Below are 7179 nucleotides of genomic sequence, written 5' to 3'. Positions count from 1 at the left end.
TTAACTTTGTGATTTGATTCATGATATGATCGGGAAAGAAATGGCTCTGCAACTTCACTGTACAATGTGTGTTTATTAGATTGACATTTTAAAAAAAATTCTATGTGAAAATATTCTCTTAATTTGATGTAATCAACTTCCTATTAGTAGCAGCTGTGGCTATTGGCAGTGCTTCAATTATAGCTACAATCACACTGTTCAACTGATTGTTGAACAGTGTGAATGGTGATTCCTTTATGATAAAAAAAAGCAGTAAGCACAAAGAAAGGGATCAAATATTAAAGACTCCTTGGAATATAAATGTTCATCATTCAAATAGTTAATTTAGTATTTCTGTGATGGTTATTTTAGTTATTTTTGTTTATATGTTGTTGTGATCTGGTTTCCAGTTTTTGCATGTGTGAGTACTATGTTAACAATTACCTATTAGATCAACAATGGACCGCTGTCATATTCATCTAAGCCCTAGTTGCCTTGGGGTAGCAGTGCTAGTTTTAGGGTGTTGTCTGGTCTTAACTGCTTATTTTCTGCACCTGACGAAGTGTGGATAAAAGCATACCAGAGCTTGGCTTGCAAGGGACACGCCTTCTTGTTAGTCTTGGTTTTTTGATGTTTTTCTTTTTTTAAAATTAAAACCTGTGTCCAACAATTCTCGAGTGAGTCGTCACTTAATGTTCCAACTTACAAGCCGAGTTGTAACACAAAGGCAGCTTTAAAGGCTAAACTTGTGAGCAGGCAGTAGTCCAGAAATGTAGTTCATTGCCAAACTTTGAAATATACAGAATAACAATGAAACACCATAAACTAAAAAAAACAAAGACAAATAACAAACAAACAAGATTAAAGGGAATTGGACTGATCCAGAATAGCATTCTGGCACCTTTATTTAATGAGAATTAAATCTGATTGGCAGATTAATGCATATTACTGCTGAATGAGTTACATTTTTGTGCTCTATTGCCTGGTGTTGCTTCCAATGACTGCCTGAAGATTAGTTTTCAGTAATAAGAAAATAATTATACTCTGCAGACTTGCTTGCACCCTCTAAACATCTGCTATTTCTCCTCATCTCTGTGATGTGTTCATGTTGCAGATGTAAATAAAGTTGCAAGAAGGGTTAATATCAATGGAATAACACTTTTTAAAGTGGTAGGTAATTTCAAATACAACTTTTCAAACAGTGCAACAAACAAAAACTCCTTCATCTTCATCCTGTAGTTTGTATCAGTGTGTCTAGTTAGCTAAACATACAGTCACCGTTTTTCAGAGAGGTGAGGAAGAAAATTAATGTGCAACATAGTGATGGAGAACAAAGAAAGACAAGACAAGAGAGGAAGATAAGAGATTATTTTCAAGGTAAAAACTTTTCATTAGGTGACATTTAATATACGTGAAAATTAAAGCTTACATGTAATATCTTAATTTAAGTTTTAATCAGACAGACTATTGGATCTTTGATTTCTGAAGTTGTGCTTTTTATGTAATTTCTTGCTAAACAACTTTAAGTATTTTATCATTTAAATTACTGCATGAAAAAACTTGGAAGGCTAAACTTGTTAGCATTATGTTGGTGCAAATCAGACTGTGGTGTTCATTGACAATGTCAAGTTATATCAAGAATAGAAGACATGAATTAAAATTCAGTGCAGTGATGCTGATCAGATTATGTTTTAAACTAGACTTATAGTCTAGGGTTGAAATCAGCCCTGTGAAACATTTGCTTATATTTTGCTGAAATTTGCTGGGAAAATCTGCAGAAAATAGTGAGTATCAGAGAGGCACAGGCCAAGTGATCACTTCTAAGTAAATGCTAAGAGTGTTTTCTCATTAATAGCGAACATCTTAGGTCAACTATCGTTTACCCTATCAAAAAAGTCCAGAGAGTCCAAAAGATCCCGGATAAACCCCCATTTATCCTATGCCAAGACTTTAGGCTTTTTTAAAAATTACTGAGCAACTTTAGTTACATTGGCCTAGACATTACTTGGCAACCCCTTGTCAACCTCTGATCACTAGTGAAAAATGTGTATTTTCCAATTTTTCTTGGTTTGCATCATGTTTCATAATTTTACTACAGCTCAGTGAGTAGTTGGTGAGTGTCTGCAGACAAGGTGGCATCTTCTATGCAAAATACAGACGATGATGGCCATCTGCTAGTTGCCAAAGCGAGGGCTTTTTTTGCTGCAACATCCTCTTTATGACCGATTAGCAAATGCCAGCAACCTCCAACAACCACTTGCAAACTGGCTGGGAAATGTGACTGTTGGTTGCCAGGGGGTTAGTGATTGGACTCTGGACCTTTCTCACTTGAACCTAAGCTAAAACAACAGCAAGGGGAGCATAATGAGGTCAAGCAAGAAGTAGTTCTCATTAAAGGCAAACATCAAACGTGCTTAAATGCAGACCTTTTCAGGTTCAGTCGATCAGGAACTGAGCCCAGACAACACCCCAAAACTCTTGCACTGCTGTGATAAGATATGTTGGGGTTACAAAAGGGTGTGACAAATCAAGCGGCTTTAAAACATATTGGTCTACATATTCTTTAAAAAATAAATTTCACTGTAAGAAAAAAATGCTTACAGTAGCAACACTAACATAACAAAAAGGCAAGAAAATGACTACATTATACTTGAAAACATATTCTAGAGAGCAGTTCATGATTTACTTGTAAATCTAGCTAACAATATGTGACAGTAATTTGACAGATGGCAACCACTATCTCTGGCACGAACAATTATAAATTAGACCCTAATATATTCTTTGGACCTATGAAAGAATTTTTAAGACCTACACATACGCAATATCTTAGCCAAATTAAGTGAAAAGAAAAAAAACCTTTAAGATGTCTTCGAAAAACAGGAGCTACACGTTTAAATACCTCAAATCATAGAAAAAACTGTAAAAAAAAATCCCACATGTTTGATCTTTAAAGTGCCCACTACAGAGACAAATACTTAACAGGTTAATTCAAGTGCTCAAAGTGCTTTCAAAACATTTTGAGCTTTACAGTTTTTTGTTCTCATCTTACCTACTAAGGAATGTCCTCTGCTCTGTATGGACTTTTTTTTTTTTTGCTTTGGTTTGTTCGCATGTCTAGACAGAATACATTTTGCAGGGCTTTGAATTGACTCTCTTTTGTCTACCTGTGTACCCGGGGATGGCTGGATGGCTTCACCACATCACAGCGCTTTGTCTGCCTCAGTTTGTTCTCTCATCTGAGACCAGACATAATTTCATCCTTTCAACTGGTGTCACCCTCTCTCTCCCCTCACTAGTGTGTTTTGTGGGGGAGGTGGGATGTCTCCACCTGCCATACGTTCACATACGTAGAAGATAAAGCTAAAGTTGTATGCTGGTCGTGTGCTGACTGAGTGTGTGCAGGTGGGTGGAGGTGCTGATGGCTCATTTGAAACCGACACCTGAAATCCTACCTTAGTACATGGAACAAGACAGGTGTCCTCTTCCAAATGACCAACGTAATGGGCAAGTGTGTTGGTGTGTGTTTGTTACTGTGTGGTGTCGGAGGTTACAAAAATCCAGTGTAACATTAGGAAAGAGATGATGAACTTTTTCCCTTGATGACTCACCCTCATCTGACCTTTATACAAAAGTTTGTGTATATAATACCGTTTCCGTGTGTGTGTTTATGTGTCAGTAAGTGTGCAAGCTTGTAGGTGGGTGCATTTGCGGAAGCAACTAGGTCAGGAGAACACAGAGGGTGTTCCTTAAAATGAAGAAAAGGTGTTGTGCTGTTCTGTCAAACGCAGGAGTGTTCATGTTTGAAAGGTCTGGGAGCATTTTGGCCAAATAAACCCTGAGTGCTTGCTCATGCACGCACGCACACACACACACACACACCTGGCCTCCATTTTACCTCCTGCCTGATAGAATCCTGCATGTCATGGGAGTTACTCAGATGTCCCCTACAGAGGATTTCTCGTGTGAACTTTGGTGGTGGCCAAGAAGGAAAAAAACAATTGTGGAACTGGATGTGTTTGACTGTGTGTTTTAGTGGCAGACATTTCGAGCAAACATATTACTCAATATTCACTTGGAACTATTTGATCATCAGGAAAAAAAGAAAAAGAAGAAAAAGTTACATAAAGTATGTCTTGATGCATGTTCAATCGTCCAGATAAGGAAATCCCAAAAAGTTGATTCTGTTCATCTGGCTGTTTCATCACTCATACATGAGTGACTGACTGCAGGTTTTCCCAACCTTATAAACAGTACCTCTGCACAATGAATGAAACTAGCACCACAGACGAACAATGGGCTGTGAGGTCAGTAGACCATCGATCAATTGATCGATGGCCATAAGTATCATTTGCAGAGAGTTGGGAAATGGCTGCAATCACAACATTGTATGATGCTGAAAGATGTACCCTTAGGCCCCCTCAGGCCCCCTCTGCACTTCAGAGATAGTCTTTTCCTTTTTACGTTAACATTTCTACCTTAAAATCACCTTGGCGATCACTGTGAAGTCTCTTTGAGCTGGTTTTGATCTTTGCTTGTTTTGCTACATAAATACTAGAAGAAATCCTGTAAATGTGTCCTCATTAGGATTCAGATTCGTGTTGGTGTGTGGGACTGTAGCCTAAGGTTTGTCTAGGCAAACAATGACCAGGACCACGTTAGCATCCATTATTCTTAAATGGAACCACCAGAATCCTCCCTATAGAGACGGTTGCCCTTCCAAAATGTTTAAGTGGTAACCAAGGACCTTTCAACTGCTGCTGCTTATAAATTGTTTCTAGGTGGAAACCTACATTCCACCTGTCACAATAATTGCCCTAATGTAGTGTAGTGTAATTTTCATGACTGTCGTGTCCATATGTGAACAATATCAGTATTGTCATTTGTGGTCTGCAGGGATGTGATGAATAAGCTTAAGAAATAAAATAATTATTCTAAGGAAAAATAATTATCTTAAACCTTACTAATGTCTGTTTTACTTTCCTTTGCAGTACCAAAAAAAAAAAAAAAAAAAAAAAATAATATGTTTCCTTGGAAAGAATGACATTTTTTAAGGAGCCCAAGCTTTTAAGCAGTAATGAATAATGATACACTGGATTTTATCTTGTACTTGTTTCTCCTTCACCCGGCATTTGATTGGTTCTGGCACTCATCACGCCTTTTAATGGTAACCACTGATTGGCCACAGGGCTACTCTGTTTTGAACTTCCTGGCTGGTGAAATAAACAAAAAGCCATGAGAATCATCAGTCATCAAAGACAATTACCTCCCTCTCCCCCCACTCTACACGTTCCACTTCCCAGTTGTCCCTAAACCTTCTCTCCTTCTCACTCTTGTAAGCCTCTTTCCTGTCGTTTCTCTTTAACTACATACGTGTCTGGACTGTGACAGATGTGCTAGTTTATGGTAAATGTCAAACTTCATTACAGTTACATAAAAAGTGCTCTGTTAACTTGTTTCAAATAAACGACGTATCCCTAAAGTTTAAAAGGAATAGCTTACATTTAGGAACAGGATAACAACAACAAAACCAGTTACTTTCCTCAGAGTTACAACTAAAATGCTTAAAGGAGCGAGAGAAAAGTCTTTTTACCATCATAATCTAATTTAATGAATTTAATTTTAAAAACCTTGATGGAAGCATCTATAATTATTAATTTATCCCCCCCACTCGCTTTCTCTGAAACCAGAACTAATCCACCTGTTGCATTATTCACCCAGAACCAACATTCCCTGTCCCTGCATTAATATTTTAGTGAAGACCCATCACTGGACTTTGCTCAAACATCATAACACGAGAGATGAAGTTAAACGATGCATGTTTGACAAATCTTGCCAAAATGACCAAAAGAGAGGCAGGTAGATTTGTTTTAATCAGATTAGAGGCACTGCTTGAAAATCCTCTACCCCGCCCCCACCGAAAACCCCCCAAATTGACTTGCTAAAGTTCAAACTGTGCATCATCAGAATGGGGAAGAAAAGGGACTGAAGTAACTTTGAATGTGGCATGGTTGTGGTAGACCGGTAGGTTTGAGGGTTAACAGATTAATATCTCTAGGGATTACAGAGAATGGTCTAAAGAAGTTGTGTTGTATTTTGCTGATGCCAGTGGTCAGCAGTAAACAACCAGACTGCATTGAGCTGAGCAGCAGTAACTCAGCAACTCTTTACAACCAAGGTATGCAGAAGAGCATCTCTGAATGCATAACACTTTGAACTTTGGAGCAGATGGCCTACAGCTGCAGACCTGTATTGGATGCCGGTCATGTCAGCTGAAAACAGGAAAAAAAAGAGAAGAGGCTAAAATTCACATGGGCTCAGCAAAATCAGACAACAGAAAATTTTAAAAGCCCAGTTCTTGCCTTTTGTGATGAGTCAGTTTCTGCTGTGATATTCGGATGGTTGGGATGGAATTTGGCATGAACACCAAGAAAGTTTTGATGGTGACTATCCTGCATGGTGTGGGGATATATTCTTGGCATGCTTTAAGCCGCTTAGTTCAACTGAGCATCGTTTAAAATGCCACAGCTATGTCCATCCTATTATAACCACAGTGTACCCATCTTCTGATGGCTGCTTCCAATATGGTAATGTTTGAACTTGACGATGAGTTCGCTGTACTCAAATGACCCCGAGAGTCAAGAGATTTGAATCCAATAGAGCACATTTGGTTGTGGTGGAACAGATTCAGATCATGGATGTGCAACTTAAAAACAAGCAGCAACTTTGAATGTGTTGCCATGTCACTATGGACCGAGACCAACTAACTAGTGAGGACTTTTACTTTAAATCCCCTGCAGGCTGACTATCTTTGCATTTTCTCTCATATTACTTCTGTACTTACATTTCTACCAGCTGATTGATTGGGTTTCAAAAAGATTATTGTTGCATTAAAATACTGTGTTATAAAGCTCAGTGTTCTTGGTTGCCTGTGTGGTGGCACGATTGAGGAATAACCGGGGACGGTAACTAAGATGTTGACAACGCCACCTGGGGGAGGGAGTTACACCCCAGGAAAGATTTCTCTAGCCAATGTAAGTATTACACTGGCTACCAAAGCCCACAGACTCGTTATTAACAGCAGAGGTGAGACAGATGAATTTTTCAAATCAAAGTTTATCAAGAACTACTACTAAAAACATAGAATTATAAAATCAAAGAGGCACCTAAGGTAGCAGGGTTGAGACAGCAAAATAGATAATT

The sequence above is a fragment of the Oreochromis aureus genome, linkage group 7 (assembly GCF_013358895.1).
Source record: "Oreochromis aureus strain Israel breed Guangdong linkage group 7, ZZ_aureus, whole genome shotgun sequence".
Classification (NCBI taxonomy): Eukaryota; Metazoa; Chordata; class Actinopteri; order Cichliformes; family Cichlidae; genus Oreochromis; species Oreochromis aureus.
This window is presented reverse-complemented; position numbering follows the sequence as displayed.